At 41.5% G+C, this 22,128-nt stretch overlaps 1 protein-coding gene across 35 annotated transcripts in view; it reads right to left on the bottom strand.

Annotated features, from left to right (window-relative positions):
• MAP4K4 (mitogen-activated protein kinase kinase kinase kinase 4) overlaps positions 1–22,128 on the bottom strand; it is a 185,919-nt gene that overhangs the window by 139,060 nt on the left and 24,731 nt on the right. The gene's annotated exons all lie outside the window — the stretch shown is intronic.

The following is a 22,128-nucleotide window of genomic DNA, read 5'->3' as shown; positions in this document are numbered from 1 at the left end:
AAAGCTAATTGGCCTGCCAGGAAAAGAGGAACCTTCCAAAAGTGACCTAGATAGAAGTTACAGACTTGACTAGGACTGACCAACCTTGAGAATCCTAGCAACACCTCTGATTTTAACAGTAGATTGTAGACATTTCAGATGCACGCAAACCCTGGGTGTCCAACCAGGACAATACACACACATTCAAAGGGTAGTGATGCTCATCAAAGCTTCCACACTGTGCTTCTAAGTCAGCTGTCTGCAGCTGCCTATGGTTGGGTCCCTAACTAAGGACAATTCACCTATCTCTAAGTAAAAGCCAGAACCAGTTTAAGTTTCAGCACCTCCAACAGTACCTCAACCTACAGGCCACATCAGCATTGATTTAGGAGCAGTCTGTTTCATGCCCGTGCTCCGTACCACACTACCTGCTCCATTCCTTTCCTTGGATTTGAAAACCTAGGGACGAGTGCCTCACAGTATGTACGCAATAAATATTTGCTGAATGACTAAAGGGACCTCAGGCAATCATCTGTTCTGATCTTTTCTCTGAGCCCCATTCTGTAGATGAGACTTGTTAGACTCTAGGGGTTAAACTATTTGTCCCACAAAGCTGGGAAGAGGAAGGAGCAATGAGAACATGGAGAGAACAGGTCTCTCATCCAAGCATTCCACCTCTCAGTTGTATAAAAAAAGGTGGGAAAGAAAAGAACGTTTCCACAAAGTTGGTAGCCTTTTTAATATATTCTACTGGAAGTTTACCAATTTCTGAATTGTTTTCTCCTTTCCTTTTTTAGTTGATTTCACGCTTCTTCATCTAATAAGAATATGTATATATGGGGTGCCTGGGTGGCTCAGGTCATGATCCCAGGGTCCTGGGATCGAGCCCCACATCGGGCTCCCTGCTCAGTGGGAAGCCTGCTTCTCCCTCTCCCACTCCCCCTGCTTATGTTCCCTCTCTCGCTGTTTCTCTCTCTGTCAAATAAATAAATAAAATCTTTAATTAAAAAAAAAAGAATACATATATATGTTCAACTGTGGAACATTGAATTCTTTGCAGAAATGCTAATTCACAACTGAGAAGCTGTTATTAAAACCCTGTCACACTCTCCCAACACACCAACAAGGGAGGCAGAAGTGGCACACAAAACGAAACAAGAAAGGCTCCCTCCCTCCCAGCAGCAGGAATCAATACAAGCCCATGGAGCTTCTCCCAAGCTGTGGGCCAGGAGGAAGTCAAATGAAAAGATAAAAGACAGCTTACGGCAGAAGATAACATTACCTGGATCCCTCCCTATTTGTGAGGTCATCCTGCTGACCCTGGACATGTCTCTTCATTCCCTATTTTGAAAAGCAGTCCTGTGCATTTCAAGTTGAGAGTCAAGAAATGGTAAATAGAAATTAAGTGGACACATGAAAGCTCTTCCATAAATTCATCATGTGATAGTAAACAATTCTAGTTTCAATCCCAAAGCAAAACAGTGGTAACTATTTTTTGCTATTATGCTTGCTTGCTTTTAAAAGGCAAATACCAGAAGCATTTGTTACTTCCATATACACACACAGACACACACACCCCACCCCTGCACATAAGTTTTTTAAGGTGTTCAAATGGAAATCCATTTCCGATGCTTCCCTGCTTTGAACAGCTTCACTTTGTGAACTCTAGACTCTTCTTCAAAGCCAAAAAGCAAGGTATATTACTGACAGACTATACCCACCAACTTTCTCTGGAAATCCCATAAAATACTGTTTTACACCAAAGACTCAGGCTGCAGCTGCTCCTTTGAACTATACAATCTAGAAAACACACTACAATATACCCAACATATCAATGTGCTAAAAAAACATTAAAAGCCCTTCTGCGGGGTGCCTGGGTGGCTCAGTCGGGTAAGTGTCTGCCTTCGGCTCGGGTCACGATCCCAGGGTCCTGGAATCGAGTCCTGCACTGGGCTCCTTGCTCAGTGGGGAGCCTGCTTCTCCCTCTCCCTCTGCCTGCCACTCTGCCTACTTGTGCTCTCTCTCTCTCTCTAATAAATAAATAAATAAATAAAAATCTTAAAAAAAAAAGCCCTTCTGCTTCTCTGAAGGAAATTACTCTACCCTTCACTTTGGTAGTGCTATTACTAATCACAACTCCCGTTTCTCAATTGCCTCCCAAACGTTTTCCACTAGAATCACAAGATGAAATGGCTCAAGTGAAAGCCTCACATTCTTACTGTTTCCAATCATTTTCAAAGCCAGCTGCAAAGATGAACCAAGCCCACTTCTTGTACCAATTCGGGCACAACTAGTAGTGAAATGAAACACTGGGACTTTTTTGTTTGTTGGTTAGTTTGTTCCTCAGACAACTGTCCTAATCCCTTATCGAAGGCGTAGAGGGGAAAAAAAAATCTTAGAAGGGGGAAGAGATACCTAAGATTGTTGTAACTTAGCATCTAATCTTCTGTCCCAACTGAGCTGTTTTAATTTGTGGTCACCTGTGGTGCAGGTCTTCTCTAATTAGAAGGTAGGAATATCTATTCTTTAAAGAAGTCTTTAATTATTCCACCCTTGAAATGCCTACCCCTGCCATGGGGACCAGATTCATCACTCTCCCCTCACCAAACCCAGCAGAAACATACACCAGTCTTGACATAAAAGCAGCCCCAGGACAAACCTTAAGATTTCTCTCCTAGGGTCTCATCCTAAACTCTCACAGTTACTTCCATCTTGTCAACCTCAAAATGTGTCTGATGGAAAAAAGGTGGAGACATAACATTTCGTTTATCTAAGGTAGTTAATTGCTAATAACTCTTTGAGGATATTACCTACATTTTGGCAACAATACACCCCATGCTACAAATTTCAGGTTTCTATAAAGAACTGGGGAAAGGAAAAAAAAAAAAAAGATGGGATGGATCTAAAATTCAAAACTACCTAAGAGAATGGGGGGTGCTGGAGGGGGAACTTCAGGAAACAGGTCCACATTTGGCATAAAATAATTTTTCACAAAAGTCTGCAATGTTCTCAAAAGTGAAAGGTAATTTAGTTTTAATAGGAGTTTTAATCTCTTTAAATAACTGTTTATAGTTAAAGGCATAGTCCAAAATGCACAAGATCCACAAAATAGCATTTTTATAGCAAGTTCTCATCTTGCAATGAGAAGTAATCCCACAAAATTAGAATTCCAAAAGACAGGATGTAGAAATCAGGTGCCCGCCTGTGATTCAGTTGTGAGAAGCAGTCAATTCTCGTGAATATAATATACATTACTGTGGTGTATCAACAAATTAAACCACAAATTAAGCCACTTCTGAAACTGAAAATATAAGTTTCTCACAGGTTCTCTAAAACAATGAAAACCATATTCATTTATCACGCCAACAGTAAAAATACCAGCATACACGTTTACTAAAAAAAAAAAAAAAATCACCCCTGAAACAAATAATACATTACATGTTAATTAAAAAAAAAAATCAAAAGGACATGTGAATATAGGATCTCAAGAAATTTGGTATGTGTAGATGATTGGCAGCAACAACAGCAGAGAAACCAAGTAGGGGCCAATTTTACCTAAAAGGGAAAAAATAGGCAATGAAACAAATGCAAGTCGAGGGTTTATTTACACTCTAGGGCTCTGTTTCCCAAGCAAATGCCTCCAAATATCAATTTGGCAGCTCACAACCAGAAAGGTCGTTTCAACCACACTTTCACACACAGTGTTCAGCTGAGCACTTAATGGCTATGGATGGCTACATGTGTGTACACAGTCAGTGTTCATAACTGGAACGTGCTTAAGACCCAAAGCTCTAAAAGGCTCCTGTGAGTGGGAGAAGTGGGAACAGGGGGCACATCAGAGTTACACACACAGTGAGGAAAAGCTCAGAACTCATGGCCCATAGGTAGCTATGTAATATAGGAGAGATTCAGGATTCAGAGTCAGAAGATGCAGGTTCTATTACTTCTGTTTTTTACCTGGGGGCAAACGATAATGCTCAGCATTGTGTGAAAGAAACTACCACAGAACACCCACTCTAACTGAAGTGGTATTGTCTGCAGGAAAAGGGGGGAGTACTATGGGGGAGGGGGGAGGAGGGGTGTTTTCACTTTTTTCCGTCCTTTAGTATCTCTCTGATTCAACCGATTTTATAATATGGAATGTAATTATAGAAGAAATCTTGCGATACATCATCCAGAGCTGCTATCTTTATAGGCAGCACGTGCTGTATTTCATCTATGTCCAATTCTTGGTTTCACACTAGTCACATCTCCCGTACTAGCTACTCATACGGTGAGAGAGAATATTAAAAACGTAGTATTGTACTATCAATAAAACAAAACTACTACCCCATTAGAGATGACAGAAGTACTAGAACTCTTCCCACCATAGAAGTTACTAAATAAACTTCCGATGCTGCAAGAGTTGCTCTCTGGGAAAATTGACTACTCAGAATAACTCATTTCCTGCCTCTTTCAAATAACAGGTCTCAGAGGTTCAGAACCATAAGCTAACTGTAGTGGCCACCCAACTCTGTTCTTGGGAAGGATCAGCAAAGAGAAGATGGCCAGAAAATGCCCTCTGCACCACTGTGTCTTCAAGTGAGGCGAGAGGCAGCAGGCTCTGTGAGGGGAGGTAGAGCCCACGTGGTCAAGGGCATGAGCGCTCCTGCAGCCCCAGGCCACGGAAAAGGCCACAGACCAGCTCAGGCCTCCTTGCCTCCTTACCTCCTCACAGAAACCTCTGGCATCTGAACCCTTTGGTGCTGTCAAAAAGTAGGCTCAGCAAATCCAACATCTACAGTTCAGTAAGTAGAAAAAAAGAAAACTAAACAAGTTTCAGTAAAGTGATAAAAAGATCAAATTTGCTAAATCTGCTCTGTCTAATTTCAGAGGTCACCTCTAGACTTCCATGTTCTTTTGTTTTAATATGCTAAGAGAAATTCCACTGACAAATTTTACACTGGCTTTAACAGCCAGATTCTTCACAGTTCTTAGCCAAGTGCCACCAAAAAAAGTGCTAGAAAAACACCTTAAGCAAAACAAACCATCCCTTTCCCTCACCACGGTTTTCTTCTTTCAAGTATTATTTGTTTCTAAGCCTGGTATAAAATGTGGGGTGTTTTTATTCCCAGTAAAAATGGTTATCGTGTCGGGGTGGGGGTGGGTAGAGTAGAAATAAAGAGTAATAGCATCTTGCCAGAGAAATGCAAGTCCCCATGAAGAGCTTAATGGGCAGTCCTGTCACATGGGTAGGGAATAGACAACACTTTTATTGAAAAGGATCACTGTTGTTGAGAGTTGGGGCCTTAATAACACTTGATCCAAAAACGACCCAATCAACGCTCTTCCTTGTTACAAGTCATTTACTGAGACGAGGTCCATAGTTCTCCTATGAAGAACTCTTTGTTTTGTTACTTTCCCCATGTTAGGAATAGTGCTGACCAAATGAAAACCCTAAAAAAGCCTCTCAGGTCAGTATATACATTTTAGAAGCATCTGACCTTCCAGTCTTAAAAATTAAGGCAGCCTCCCCTTTTCAACTGTCCCCAAGATATGTTAACATCAGGTTAACAGAAATCCCTCTCACACATCCCTCAGGCTCTTCTAATTTTGGAAAAGTCCGAGTTTACCTTGCTCTAGTCCCAAGAGCCCCTCCAAACACAAAACTTGAGGCCAAGTTAGAACTGGATGTAAACAGATTTCTATTTTTAAAAATCTATTTAAGTAAAACCTCTTTTGGGGGGGGTGTGCTGGGCTGGATGAAAGCCTCTCATTTCACTTTAGATTTAAAAACTGGAGAAAAGTGGGTTTGTTCTTTCAGGCTTCTAAATTATAACTTATATACCAGGGGGGTATAGGTGGAAGCTAGTTCTCACCATCCCATTCCAAGATAATAATAATTCATAAGTCTTCCTTCACCCATTTCATAAAATACAGTTACAAGTGATACGCCTGTGTGTCCTAAGTACTTGGTAAGTGTTCCCTCTCTTTTACCTGGCAAACCCTGAATGTCTCACTATCACTGCAGGAAGAAGGCTATTGAGCAAAGCCTCTGAGCTCTCCCAGTTGCCAGCTACTGAAAAACAACCAGGGGTGGGACTTTTTCCATATAAAGAAGGTAGCGCTGAGAAAGCAGTACTAAATAAATAGTTCTACTTCTCATTTTATTCAGGCCAAAGCTAGCACTAAATTAAAGGGCGCTTCATTCTCCTTGGCACATATTTATTTATCATAAACATCCTAGAGGGAGGGAAAAGACAGAGACAGTGGGGGAGAAAAGGTGAGGGAAGGGAAGGGAGAGAAGGGCGGGTGGAACAAAGGGAGATGGAAGGACTGGCACAGGAAGCCAAAAACTTAGGAAACAAGTAACTTATTTTAAAGGCTTAAGGAAAAAGTACCAGTCCAAAGAGGTAGCTGAAGAGAACAGGCACTCCCTAGGTTACCTATCTATCAGCTTCGGGTCCATCGCTCCACTGCCTTGGGCTGTGGCCTCCTCAGTCTGCCCAAACCAATCAAGGTCAACCTGTTGGTACCTGCCTGGGAGGCCTCTAAGCAAGACTCCGGGGCCCGGAAGTTAGGGCTCAGATTTGCTGTTGGGCAGCACAGTCCCTCCACAGTTAGGATGAGCCCAACCCAGGAGTGCAGGACTTTGAAGAGTCCTTAACAACGTTCCTACTGCCCAGATGGCAAGACCCTTGAGGCATGTGAAACCCTTCTTACAACACTCCTATGCATTTGATAACATATCTCTTCCAAGCTAAAGATCAATACAAAGAGCATGCTCTTAGAGAGCTCACTGCATCACCTACAAACACAAATTTATTCATCTGTTTACATGTCTGCCTCCCTCAAAACAACTGTGAACTCCTTGAAGACTGGCAGACACTCATCTTTGCATCACCCCCACTAGTACAGCAGTAACGACAATACTTACTGAGCGTCCGACCCTGTAACACTTGGCATGCATTATTTAAGCTTGCAACCCTCTTACTGGCTCCATTTTCCAACTAAAGACATTGAAATTCAGAAAAATAACTTTCACAATGGCCCCACAGTTAATAATGCTAGAACAGGGACAGCTGAACCCAAAGCCTACATTTTTAACCACCAGGCCAGTGGTTCTCAAATGTTTTAGTCTCAGGGTCTCTTTACATTCATAAAAATCAAAAACCCGAAAGAGCTTTTGTTTAGGAGGATTATATCAATACTTACCACATTAGAAATTAAAACTGAGTAATTAAAGGAGGGGCGGAGGGAGAGAAAAAGAGTAAGACTCCTTTGATCCAACTTAGCAAATGGGCAAGGAATCCCTCATTAGCACGGAATCTGTGATATGCTCAAGGGAAAAAAGGATTTATTGCCTCTACACTCCCCTGTATAAGCTGGATAGTCGAAACTACAACGTTTATAATAAAATAATGTGTCTTCAAGAGTCCTTAAGAGTCCTCAAGCAACACAAAGTTGGATTTAATTATCAGGTCCCTTGAAAAAAAAAAAAAAAACTCTTCCTGGTCTTAGGTGGGAGAAATAACCTCTATGGGGGTATTTTCAGGGTAGAAAACGCAGTATAGTGTCCAACGCATAAACACTCAAATGCTGACTGTAATCATTACGATTATTATTAGCTATAGAAAAGAAGAGAAGGACCAAGGAGAGAATTTTCCACTTCCACAAAACTTAGCAAGGTTTTCTGAACAGACGTGTTTCCTTCCCTTACTCTAAAAATAAGTGAGTAAGGGAAGGGGCTTGCTTATGCTGAGAGGGCAAACTGAGAAGACTAAAACCTATCTTCAAATATTTATTTTCCCATCTGAATGTCAACATTCCTTTCTGTCTTTACAGCAAGCTTGAAAAGAACAGCTACTGCTTTTGACCTTGTATTAAGGTCAAAAAGCACTGTTTCAAATCCTGATTCTGCTAGAGATAGTAAATGACCTTAATTGTGTGGAAGTCCAATTTATATAAGTCAGAAGCACAAGACAATAAAGTAGACTTTAGATTCTGTTAGAGGAAACTAAATCAAGGCAATATAAATCACCTCTGAAGCCAAAGGCATGGGCAGAGGTTCTACTGAAGGTCCAATAGTATTTTCTATCCTCCCAGGATATTCAATGTCTCCTGCCTAGGGCCCATAATCCACATATAACATAGGAAGGGCCAGAGTCTCAGACATAAGGAGCCTGCTAACAAAAGACTGACAGGGCCCTCTTTATTTACAGGTAAAAGGCAGAATCCATTCTGACAGTCCCAAGGCTGGTTCCCTCAATATTTCTACAGGTGACTTCTTAAAGATGGTCAAAGAAACCTAATCTATTAACAACCCTAATCTATCAGAGTGAATTCTGAATTCATTTCTGGGGTTTAATTTTGAGAGTCCCTAAAAATTCCCTCATGTGCCATGTTGTAAAAAAAAAAACAAGTTTTCAGAGTCAGGTTTATTTACGTGTTTTTTTAAACCTTTATTTAGTCCACAGGGTTTATGCAAAGTTAATCTATATAACAAACCTTAAACCTTAATCCAATAAGGCACTGAAAAAGCAGCTGGCAACCTCCAGGAAACTTAAATTACAACCACTAAGAACAACCCACAACAGTGCACCAACTATTACAGAAGTGTCCTCTGCTTTATATTTCTTAAGTTGTACTTAATTATTAGAAAAGTAAGAGCAAAAAACAACAACAAACAAAAACAAAACAAAATCTTTAGAACTAAATGATATTTCAGGGGGGAAAAAAACCACTTGAGGACTCCTAACAATGTAAAAGACAACTGTCATTTACATCCTATATTAACATGGCTTCATAAATGTTTTTCCTTTTGGGTCATCCATGCTGTAAAGAGAAGGCAAAAGAAAAAACACCTTCCCACTAGAACCAACAGTACCGAGAACCACAAGCAAAGAGTCCTAGGGGCTGGACCACTGAGTTCATGTACAGCAGGATTTGGTGCCACACAGAAATCTATATCCCTCACTGATCTTTTTAAAACAGAACTACCCTCCTGATTTAATGTCTATTCACTGAACATCAACTGCGTGCAAGGAAGGAAAGCACTGTGTTGAATGCCAGTTTCGTTTCAGCAGTCAACTGCAGGGACTGCCGTCAGCTACCATGGGACTATCGGGAGTGGTTTCACTGCCTACTCTGTCTACCATGCAGTACCATCTCTGAGCCACAAATTCCACCTTCCAGGAACTACCATGTAACAGGACGCAACCATGATTAAAAAAAGAGTAAGGCAAATGTCCTGCCAGAAGTACCAAGGAATATGATGGCCAGCAATCATGCTTACATGTATCACTTTATAAACACAATCTCATTTAATTGGGAGATACTCTCCTTGAATAAATTCTAGCCAGGCTCCTCTGAAACTCTCTTCTCAACCAGGACTTAACCTACGGACTCAAACAAGCTCAAACAGTTTCTAACAGCTCAAGGCACATCCCTAAGATGAATAGCCCCCCTTCCCTTAAAGTACTTTCCTGAGAAAACTCAAGCTGCCAAAAGAAGGGATAGTTCCAGGTGATACCTGAAGAAAGGGCCCCTGTCTCCCAGTCTCTGTGGGAGGAGACTAACTTCAGTAAGGGCTAGCTAGCAAACCCAGATGGGTGTCACAGGGACCAACCTTCCACTTTCCTGACTCTACAGAGGTCCTGCTCACCCCACTCCCTATTCCCTCATTCTCCCTTTAAAGGGCCAGTCATCTCTGTATAGACTGCGGTTAAGTTCAGTTCATGCTGGACTCTTTTCCCTATTGCAACAGTTTTTACAGATTAAAATCTGTCTTTACTACTTTAGTGTCTGACTCTGTTCATCTTTGACAATCCTTACCACCACCTTATGAAAAAGGCACTATCGTCATTCACCATAATTTACAGATGAAAAAATGGGTTCTTAGGTTCACTTTCCCAAGGTCCCCTCCAACATGGTGGCAGCCCAGGCAGACAGTAAACTGTCCACCATTGGTACTTCCTGTAAACTACACTGGCACAAAGACAGGAGAACCCAGAAAGCAAGGCAGAGCCACAGGGGCCAAAAAAAGAAAGGGAGGTCATTAGATGTTGCAAAAAGCACCAGAGGCTAAGTCCCTAGGGTACTCCAAAAGTACAAGAGAATGGTGGGGAAATAAGACAGATTCAAGAGGTCTAGAAAAAAAAAAAAATCACTGAACCAAAAAAAACCTTCTGCAGATCATTATCCTATTTCTTTCACTTTACAAATCTCAAAGCACTAAATCACCTCCCAGAGGCAACTACTATCAATTTTGTTCAATGGAAACTGACTTTAATTGCCCAGTATAAAAAAAGACATCCTACTGCTTTTAAAAACAGAAAAGTCTGCATGTAAGTCTTCTAGTACTGACTGCAAGCATTTCTTTCTCAGTATATCGTGTCTAAAATGCTTTAATCTCTCAGGTTGGCCCCTGTGTTCATTAAGAGTCCAAGTCAGTTTCTGGTCAGGAGCTGTTTTTCTAATTTCTTTTGTTCAATGTATTAAGAGAGGATCCCAGTCTTTAGGATTGTATTTTAGTGACTTCAGAGAAGTAAAAAGGTACTGTCTCAATTTTTTCAACAGTTTTTGCAGGGATAGGGCAGGCAGCTGTCAACTGCTGACTTTGAAGCACATGTGTCGTGGTGACAAGGCAGGGAGGCACCATGGTCCAGAAGCAAGCTGTGAGTTGGTCCCTGGTCCAGGCCCAGCTCTCTCTACCACCTGAGAGCTACAGTATGTCGATGTGTTAGGTAACCTATCCGAATTTCATAATGTTTCCAGAGCCTGCCACAGAGCAGGGGATCAACAAATATTAATTCAAAGCCTTCCTTTCTACATTCATTTACTCCTGGCAAACTTTTTAAAAAGCCAGAAGACAGGAATCTAAAGGAAGGAGCAAGAATGGGGGACAGAGTAGAAAGAAAAGCATAATTTGGGCCTGAATGATAGTGAGTAACCAGAAAATGACAGCTTTTTTCCTTTTCAAACTTTCTTTCATCTGAGTCACCTGTTCCAGACATAGACTCCTGGCCTTGAGCAATTCAAAAGGAGTGGCAGAGAAAGGAAAAGGAACGCCCATCATCTTTAATGTGTGCACTCATCAGCATGTTTAATAAAACACTAAGCAGCCCTAGCTCCAGACTACTTCAGGCCTGTTTCTTTTCCAGATAATACTACTGAATATTTCCCAATCTCAGATCCATCAGAGACAACAATTAGTAATAGGGAAAAAAAACCCAAAAAACAAAAAAACAGCTCACATCAGATAATTCCTAATTAACTTAAGTAATCCAGAGCAATAATGTACATTCATAAATTCTTTTGAACCATGTAACCAACTTAATTTTTTTTAAAGATTTTATTTATTTATTTGAGAGAGAGAGAGAGAATGAGAGAGAGAGAAAGCACATGAGATGGGGGGAGGGTCAGAGGGAGAAACAGACTCCCTGCCGAGCAGGGAGCCCGATGCGGGACTCGATCCAGGGACTCCAGGATCATGACCTGAGCCGAAGGCAGCCGCCCAACCAACTGAGCCACCCAGGCGCCCATAACCAACTTAATTTAATCCAAGAATTAAAAAGGGGGCATAGCCCTCATTCCCCAAATTAGGGTGGCAGCTTACTACTGCTACAGTAAACCAACAGCCTTGGCCCCACCTTCACATCTCCCAGAAACCAGACATCATTCAACATGTCAGACCAACAGAAACCCACACACCTCACTGAGAGAAAAAGCACAAATGTCAGAATGGTAGTTCTTCTGGGTGACAAATAATTATGCAAGATTAAACTTTATTAGCAGCTTTATCATCCGGTTTCATAAATTTTCACAGTGACTAACTTCTCATAATCAAAATTCCAAATTACGCAATAGCCCCTTTTTCCTGTGTGTGGACAGCTCATGATGGTGCAGCAAGCAGTAATACTGAGATAGTAAAAATGACTTGTCAAGAGAGAAAGGAAGGAAATGAGGAAGGAGAGAGAGAGGAAGAAAGAGTTGGAGAAGGAGGGAAAGATTAATCTTTTTGATGCCCAAGCTTTCATTACTTTTATTTTAATGGATACCTTTCTAAAGCGTACTTTCAGTCAACAAACCTTTATTAAGTACCCACCGGGTGCCAAATATTTTAAGTGTCACAAACAGCAATTCTGTGGTCCTCATAAAGCTTACATCCTAGCAGTAGGGAACAACAATTCACAAAAACAAGGAGTGTTACAAACTTAGAACAGGGTACTGGGGGACAAGCTGCAATGGAGTTTATCTTATGTTGGACTATCAGAAAAAACACACTGATACAACTTTCCTGAATGATGGAGAATCTGCAACAGAGGGCGCCTGGGTGGCTCAGTTGGTTAAGAGACTGCCTTCAGCTCAGGTCATGATCCTGAAGTCCTGGGATCGAGTCCCGCATCAGACTCCCCACTCGGCCGGAAGTCTGCCTCTCCCTCTGACCCTCCCCCTCTCATGCTCTGTCTCTTTCTTTCTCTCTCAAATAAATAAATAAAATCTTTAAAGAAAAAAAAAAGAATCCGCAACAGAATTAGTCACTGTAATACAATAGAGCTGAATTCAAAACACAAGGAGCAGTTATGTGCCAGGCCACTCTGATATGCAAAGGGGCACACAGTGGTGATCCCTCTCTAACACTAATCAAATATTACACAAACAAATGTAATAACACAACTGTGCCACGAGCTATGTCAGCAAGAGACAGTGCTAAAAGTGCCTATTTTTGTGACCAGAATCCAGCTGAGGACATCCAGGAGGGACCTGCAGAAGTCTGAGGTGCCTGGCAGGCAAGACCCAAACAAGAAGTAGGGGCTGACAGAAGGCCAGTGTGATGGCAGCATGAAGAAGAGAGGGGACGATGGGGCCTAGACCAGCCTGGGCATAGAGTCATATTAAAGAGTTTGGCCTTCATCCTATGGGCAACGGCTAATTGCTGAAGGAGGGAGACCTAATACGGCTCTTGTTCTGAACAGATCCCTACAGCTGAGCTGTGGGGAACATATCAGATATAGAGAGGCCAGGTAGGTTAGGATGAAGGCTACTGCCAGGGACTGTGTGAAAACAAATGGGAAGGAATTTGGACCTCAGCTGCAGCAGCACCTCTAGAACTTTTTAAACTTTGAAAGTATCTCTAATATTCGCTTGCTTTTGGTGGACCAAAACACCTACAAAGAGTGGACTTCTGTAAAGTATAACAGGGGGGAAAAGCATTAGAAAACAGAAGGTTGGAGAAGTGGGTTTCTCCCCTGCAGAAAAAGCACCACTCGTCCCAAGAGCATCTGTCAGCAACCATTCCAAATTCTGAGACTTCAGTGTCACAATCACACTTTAGCCAGTCAGCCATCCTATTCATGCCACTCTCGAATTTACACCCTTCTCTCTACCCCCATTTCTAGCTCCTATTCCAACAGCATCCAAACGGTTTTCCTTGTCTTCAGCCACACTCTGCCCCATGCTACCTTCCCCACTGCTGTTGGAGAGCTCTTTCCAAGTTCAAACCTGACTCATTCCCGAGCCCAACCCCCCTCACCCCCCCACCCCCGCCGCCAAGCTGCTTCAAAGCCTTCATCCTGCAGCTTCAGGATGAAACCTGAATTCCTTTGGCTAGCTGCAAAGGGCCTCCTATGGGCCAGGTGGCCCCTGCCTGCCTTTTTGCCTTGGCCCTGCCCCACCCCCAACAAATGACTGAGAAGAGTGACTTAGGGTATTATGGGAAGCATTTATTCCAAAACCTATAGATTTTTCATTTGATCTCTGCAGGAAACCCTACTACAAAAATAAAACAGATGGTGCCTCCTTGGTGCCCTGGCCAGGCTATTCAAGGAGCCTTCCGTTCAGACACTGTCCAAGAAATAGAAGACCTTTGCCCTCCGACAACTTCCACCTGTCTAATAGAGATGAAGATAAACAGGGCTAGCCTTGGCAAAAATGTTGGTCTGTAAGTCTGCCAAGGAGAACCCCATTTGTCACTGCAAGACAGCCCCTCATCCCTTCCACTCTCCCTTTCTGCCCTGGAACTTTCCTGCTTTCCAGCTCAACATCTCCTTCCCATCTAACAGGTAATTCATTTATACAGCAACTGAAACTCAGTCACTACACTGTACATTTGCATGTTAAGCCTTTAGCGTACATAAAGGGAAAACAAAAGGCTTTAGTGCTGCACAGAGCAATTTTAAGTTCTGACCAGTGAGAAGGGGGGTGGTATAATCTTCGTCTGATGCCTCCTCTTTGTCTCTGAACAGCACCCTGCCCACAGTCACAAGTCAGAACATAAGCTTACTGCGCCTGGCCCCTTCTGACTCCCATCTCCTTTTCCTCCAGGTCCACCAATGCTGAGGAACTCTGAGCCCATTTTCTCAGGAGCTTTCTTTCTCTCCTCAACCACCCCAGGTTTCAATTCCAGCCAGACCACAGCATGACAACATGACCAGCACACAGACCCAGAACCTCTCTCCCTGCAAAGCAGGACCAGAAAGCAAGCAAGGAAGAAGGGTTGGCTGCACGGTCAAAGCAGCCAACCCTCTGCCTTTAAGGCCATGGGAGCATAGGGAAGGTAGGCCAGTTCTCAGAGAGCAACGCAGGGCCCTGAGCTTGCCAACGTGTGCATGAGTCAATGGGTAACAACCAAATGCTGTTCATCCGGCAAATGGGTACATGATTACAGATACAAAAGAATGGAAATGGGAAAAAATACATATATATAAAAATTTTGGCTTGCTATATAGTAAGGGCAATTTCAATCTTTTAAGTAAACTACCTCATATTGGCAGTAAATTACCATTCATATAGATAATTATGTGCTTCAGATTTATCTTGTGAGTTTTAGGGTTTTTTTAATACAATAGTAAACTCTGTACATGTAACAATCAGCTGTTACAATGTAAAAGAAAAACTAAGATGCTAAGGGATGGGTATAACATTTTACCAGGTGATTGCTGTCTTTATATTTTCTATGCTATCTGATTCTATACAGATTTCAAACTTCAATCTTCTCTATTATTAAAGAAACTATATGATTCCCTGTATAATGGATAATGAATCAACTCACTCATAGGATCTCTTTTCTATCCACCATCTCAATAATAACAGAATAAAAAAGATAAATTCTTACCAGACACTCTCAGGGGGCAAGCTCTGTTAAATTTATGAAGTGCCACTATGCGCCACACACTGCTGGATCCACCCTTAGTCACCCATCCCTCTTGAGGGCAGTGTTACTATTCCCAAGCTGCAGTGCAGGGAACAAAGGCTCCAGGAGGTTAAGTAACTTTTTCAAGGTCACACAGCCAGCTTGTGATAGAAGTGACACTGGCTTGGAAACATCATCCCAAAGCTTTGCTCTTTCTATAGCAGAGCCTGTCGTTTGTCTAGGAAAATGGTTGCCCCGGAGCTGGTGAGCCATTGGAAGACAACTATGTGCTGATCATCTACCCTGGGCTGGCACTGTACAAGGCCACCTGCACACACCTCTTCAAGGTGAAACTTAACTGGGAGAGGGAAGGAGAGGTGACTATCTCCATTTTTCAGGTCAGAAAAATTAAAGTTCAAAGAGAATGTAATTTGTCCGAGGTTTCCAAGCTACTAAATGGTAGAAAAGATATTTAAATCTTGGTCTGTCTGGCTCTAAATCCCTGTTCTCACTGCCCCAACAATCTCTTCTCCCTCAACATTGGAGTTGTGTCTGCTGCCACTCCCAGATCAACAGCACTGCCTAATGTGCAGTGTCCATCTCTCTAGTCCCAGCTTTCAGAGAGACCCAAGTTCTAATGCTAGAACCTGACTGATACCAACTTGCTGGGAACCTCGTGAAAGAAGTTTAAACTCTCTGGGCCCCCTGAGGTTAACGGACCAGATGACCGCAAAGGTCTCCTACAAGCCTTACACTCAGTGGTTTCCAGACATCCCTTCATCCTTCCCTGAAGAGTCAGGCCTCTCCTGACCATCACCAGCAACAGTCACTTCCTTCCTCACTCACATAGGTTCAGGTACATGCTCCAGGTCTGGGCTCAGCTGCTTTTGTCCTCCTGCAGACACAGAGTCTCCAGGCCAGGGCCAGGGGTGTTCCAAAAGCCTCCAAGTAACAGGCTGGCTTTAGATCACTGCGGCTCACTGAGTGGGAGATTCCACAACACAAGTATCCCATCAGTTCCAATCCATAGTCCTGGAAGTCACCCGAAATGCCTCTCTGGGATGCTGTAATATGGGCTCAGAGGTCAAGTGACACAGGGTCCCAGGCCAGGAGGACTGACAACTCCAAGATTCTAAATACACAAAGAATAAAGGCTCTAAGAGACTACACTTTGTCTTTCCCAAGCCCATCAACACTTCGCAGTTAGGAGGGGAAGGAGTAACAGTTAACTGAAACCACTCTACAAGACCTGAGAAGGAGAGACTGCTTTCCATTCTGTCAAAAGAGCTAAAGAAGAGGGGAAATGTAGTTGCACGGGGTAGGAAAGGGACAGGAGGCCAGGTAGAGGAAACAACTCCTCTGGCTTTTATAATATCTCATTTTCTGAATAGCGAAACTTTTAAGCATTACTCATCTCAAGATGGTAAAACCACTCATTCTGAGATGGGTGCCCGCCATTTTCCCTTCAGCCCTACTCCACAAAAGCCCATCTTGATTACACTCCTGAGGAGTACTCAGTTCTCAAAGGAATAAAATCAACATAAAATAAATAAGTTCTGGAGAGTTTATGAAGGAAGGGTGTGTAGGTCACTTCATCCCCAGGGCCACAGTAAATTACACACCAGCTACTCCTGTGGGCTTTCTGAGCCCATTTCATCTCCCGCTGAGTTTTAAATTAATAATAAATTATATTAAAACCTACACTTACTCCTTTGATGCTGGTTTTACTATACACGTTACACAGAAACTTGCAGAACCAGCTTCCCCTTCCAATTCTGAAGAATAATTTAAAATTAAGGGGAGGATTCACTATATTGGTACATCCACAGAAGATTATGGGAGTCTTAATAATTTTCCCAATCATTTCTGGAGGAAGGGAAGAATGGTAAAATCCACCAACAGGAACTAAAACTTATTTCATTTAAAAGTAAGCTCAAAAAACAGGAACAGGGTGCATCAGGTTCAGGCTCAAAATCCTTTCCTTTCCCCCTGCCTCCATACATCATTTCATTTGTAAAAAAGGATTTTTAGGGCAGTGAAAATACTCTGTGTTAATATTATAATGACAGATATGTGCCCAAACCCACAGATGTACAACACCAAGAGTGAACTAATATGAATTATGACTGGGTGATGACAAAGTATCAGTGTAGTTTCACCAACGGTACCACTGTGGTAGGGGTTATTGATAATAGGAGAGGCTCTGCATGTGTGGGGGTAGGAGGTACACAGGAAATCTCTGTACCTTCTTTTAATGTTGCTGCAAACCTAAAACTACCCTAAGAAAATAAAGTCTTAAAAAATAAGTCTTAAAAATAGGAACGGACTATTAGATAATTATGTGGGAAAGCAAATATAATGTTAATTATAATACCTAAAAGATATATATACAATTTTTCATTCTACAGTTCTTTTACCTTTTCTGTAGGTTTTAAAATTTTTCATAATAAAACGTTGAGGAAAGCTTCTCAGGCGATTACAATATACAAACATTACCTTGAAATGTGGTCCTCCGACCAGCAGCATCCACAGTGCCCACTAACTTGTTAGAAATACAGATTCTCAGCACCATTCTAGATCTACTGACTTTACACTGTGCGGTGGGGCTCAGCAACTGCCCCAGGGAAGGAAAAGCACTGATCATGACCTTGCTAATATGCTGCAGAAAAATATGCTATGACAGTATTGTATGTCTGAATCAAAATCCCAACAATGCTCTAGGCTGGGAAATCAGGAGACTACTTGAGCTGTAATCTTAAAGTTACCAATTGTGGGTGTTTCCTTATTACTTCATGAGGGCAAGCTGAACTTGATGATGCTCTAGCTTTTTCGTTCCATGTTTCCTACACTGAGTCCTAAATGTATTCAGCACAATCTTTTTGTTTTGCAATTTTTAACACAAGAGCTAACTGCCAAGTCAACAGTTAAATGCCTATTTCTCTTTCATCTTATATTAATCTGTACTTGCAAAAACATATGGAGTCTAAAACAGGCCTTATTTGGTAAGCTACAGCTGAGAAAAATAGTTTTCATTTCAGATAAAATAAATAAATAAAATTGGCTTTAAGAAGTTCCACAATTACAGTCAAAAGACAATCTCACCCTACTATACAAGGTTCTTTGATACCTCTGGGTGTTTTGAGATAACAGTATTTGTTGAAATATTTTTTGTAAACTCTCTCAAGACCTTGGAAATATACTCTACTGAGCTTACAAGAAATAAATCCTTTTCTTTTTGAAAATGGCAGGTGCATGAGAAAATGCTAAATGTTCTGTTTCTACAGATCACCTGCAGACTATTCAAACATAAAGCATTAGAAAGTTATGAAAGAGTAGAAATGAAGTTCTCTTCTATCTCATTTGTAAAACAATCAGGCAAAACAAATCTACATTTGCTCTTTCCTATGTAGTTTAAGGAACATGTTCTATAATCCTGTCCACTAAAGCCCTTTCACTCCAAAATAAAGTTTTTTATGTTCTCAGTAAAACTTGAAGCCTTCATGATGGCATGTGACAGTATCAGCCAGGCCAACTGCAAAGTGAAAACTGAAAAAAAGACTTTTTAGTAGCAACCATTAAAAGCCCATAATTAATTCCAAGATGAGTAGCTAGCACTAGCTGATACTTAGCTAAAACTGATGGAGTTTAGTCAACAATAATATCAAAACTAAAATACTAAAATATCAATACTAAAATCAAAACTAAATACCTACCTACCCAAAGCAGATCACATAACCTGGGATAGTAAATGCCACACTAGCTCAAAATCAGTTTTCACAATTCCTCCAAAGTTCTTGAATCACCACCAAAAAAAAAAAAAAAAAAAAAAGCAAGCCTTCCAAAATCCTTTATAATTCTGAATCCTCCCTCAAAGTTCAGAAAACTAGTTTCAAAAGTCTTAAATTTGCAACTCTCTAGCATATAAATCAATCTAGTTTGTCCTCAGTCACCAATATAAGAGCTGGCATGGCTGAATGCGTTATCCTCAGCCAGACTCCCAAGTTCCGGCCAGCAGGGGCACCCAAACCTGAGGAGGCTGTGCAACTAAAAACAACAGGTCAAGAATTCCCTACATGGGTCTGACACTTAGCTTTGACCCAGGCTTCCACGAGTAGAAATGAGGTGGCCACAGAGAAACAGCTTATAAAGACAAGAAAAGAGAGAGAGAGCAGAAACCCAGTATACAAACTCCCTGGCTAAGTTCTGCAGAATTCTGAATGCCGTACCACATGACAACAGGTGTCCTGGCTCCTCCACAATCATCAGCCACAAATGCCACCCACCAGAGTTTTCCTTTCACACCCAAGTGTTGAGATGCTGATTTTGGCACAGGACATGATGAGAGAATGTCTCTTTTCATGTTATCTTGTAGACTTGAAGCCAAAATGGTGACGAGCAGTTTTTTTTAATCCATCGTTACATCAGTTAACACACCCATTGGCTCTAGTGTGCTTGCATAGAGGTTGGGGGAAAGGTTTGATTATCCAAGGGATCTAATTCAAATAAGTCTCAGATAAAGTATGCATCATGCTCATCTCACTATTTACCTTTCGTCACTACAGAATGAATGCAATGGGCAAGAGTAAATGGTTTCAAAATGCAAAACTTTTTTTTGCTTACCTTTTTAGTCTGCAAAACTTGAAACCTACCACAAAAATAAAGTAGAACAATGCCCCATGCATCCATCACCAGCTTTAATAATTATCAATGCATGATCAATCTTGTTTCATCTTTGCTCCTAACCATCTCCTCCTTGTGCTAGGCTATTTTGAAGTAAAATCCCAGGCATGTATTTCATCTGCAAACACTTCACTGTTTATAAGCAGCAAATGCCTTGGAAACTAGTATTTCCCAAAACTGGCTGTACAGTCACTTGCAGAGTCTTTAAAAAAAAAAAAGCTGACTTCTGGGACTCAGCAGTAGGTGTAGGTAAGGTACTAGAATCAGTTTTGTAATCCTTCAGGGTAAAATCTCCCACAACTGTAATATAACTATTCCTTAAGTTCTAGATCCAAAGCTGATTTTTGTTTCACTCCCTCAAAAAAGAGAATCTTCTGAATGTGGAAATCGTGACAAAAATATCAAACCAAGAAACCAATTTAGACCTAAAGCACTGTCTGGGGATATAGCCTTGAGTGGAACCAGGTGCCCTATAAATCAATCACCTTCTAATGAATCCCTGTACTAGAGGTTTCAAAAAGGCTGCTTTTGAAAGCATTCAAAATTTTAGCGATAAATGGGCCCACATTAGCCCACCCCTTCCTTTTGTAGAAAAGAATTCTAAGGCCCAAGGAAATGAAATGACCAGCTCAAGACAACTGATTCACTGAAGGATCCCCTCCTGGTCCCTTGAGGCTCTGCTGCTCACTGACCTCATGGCTTTGCCCGTTATCTGGTTCCGTTGGACTATTCTAGGGTACACAGCCTGGCAAGCAAGTATAACACTACTCTGCACACTGGCTAGATAAGACAAACACTGGGTCCATTCCTAAGCACCACCATCTCTAAACAGGTCATTATCAAACTGGAACACATCCACAGTTACCATGCCAAAGACAAAGAGATCATCAAACATAAAAACACAGAGAGGACTAAAGTGCTCAGTCTAAAGCTAAGAAGCCTTCAGGAGACATGAGTGAGGTCTCCATTATCTGGCTAGTCATCACTCACCAGGGCAACAGTTACAAGGAAGAGGAAGAAAAGTTCAGCCGACATTTGTAACTGCTATGTAAATAATGGTGGCCAGGAGCTCCTGTCCCTATGAGTTTGCAAGGGACCAGGACAAAGAACTGGCCAGAGAGGCTGTGCTGTAGGAGGCCTTCTTGAATGTGCGCAGGAGGAAGCACAGACTAGTTAACCTATAAGCTCCTTCTCCATTTCCCTGATCAAGAAGAGCTCATTTCACTAGGCCAGTTTATGGTTTCTTCTCAATCTCTGCTGAGAGAACAAAACAAGGCTGGTAACAAAGAATTTAAAAGTAGTTAATGTTTTGAACCTTCAAAAGATCATATCTAAGTTTCTTAATGTGAAACCTACAGCCTCTATTCATCAGGTTTCTGGCCCAAGGTCTCGGCTACACAAGGCATGCAAGCTACACAAAGGCAGAGGCTTTCAGCCTAACCTCACAGAAATGGTGAGTCTAAGAGTTTTCCAGAGCTTATGCAAAAGGCAAATTATAATCTGCTTTATCCAAGTTCAGTGCTTATCCAAAGCCTATGTTTCTTACCTTTACTATATACAACTAAACAATTTCAGCAACTCTATCCTATATTTACTACAAGTAATTACAAGAAAATGTTACCAGTGTACTAGTTTACACAAGATGTCTGTATTACCTGCAAAAAATTAGAGGAAATATCCTCAGATAAGATGCTGTATACTTCTACTAGTATCAATGTTTGATATATTCAAGATCAACTCAATTATGTATCATTCTGCAGAACACAGAGAACATGGGTAAGAAACATGATTCTCAAACCCTGTTAGTCCTTAGACTCAATAGCCTCTTCCTCCAAAAACAATACAGGTGTCCCCTAGAAAATGTCCTCTAATGAAGTTACACATGAAGTCCTATCTATAAAAAGAAATCTTTACAAACCATGAAAATTAATAACAAACTCCCAAAGGAAGAACTTCCAACATAATACCTAGTTGAAAACTTTAAGTCTGTCAGAAAATCAATAGTAATTCATGACCTTTTCATTCAGGGATGGAGATGAAAAGAAAAAAAAAAAACATAGCAAGCAGACTCTGATTTACCTCTTTCTCTCAAATACAAAACTAGCTAAGGAGCAAATTTCCACAATCAACTGAATCTGTGTCCTCCAAAACTGAGTTACTATAAATGAACGTAGAAGCGGGGGCACCTGAGTGGTTCAGTCGGTTGGGCAGCCAACTCTTGGTTTCAGCTCAGGTCATGATCTTATGGGTCAGAAGACAGAGCTCCATGTAGAGCTCTGCACTCAGTGGGGAGTCTGCTTTAAGACCCTCTCCCTCTGATCGCACGCTCACACATTCTCTTTCTCAAATAAATAAAT

Source organism: Eumetopias jubatus, unplaced genomic scaffold (genome assembly GCF_037043125.1).
Source record: "Eumetopias jubatus isolate StellerSeaLion01/CBP00866 unplaced genomic scaffold, mEumJub1_p1.0 scaffold_9, whole genome shotgun sequence".
Lineage (NCBI taxonomy): Eukaryota > Metazoa > Chordata > Mammalia > Carnivora > Otariidae > Eumetopias > Eumetopias jubatus.
This window is presented reverse-complemented; position numbering and strand designations above follow the sequence as displayed.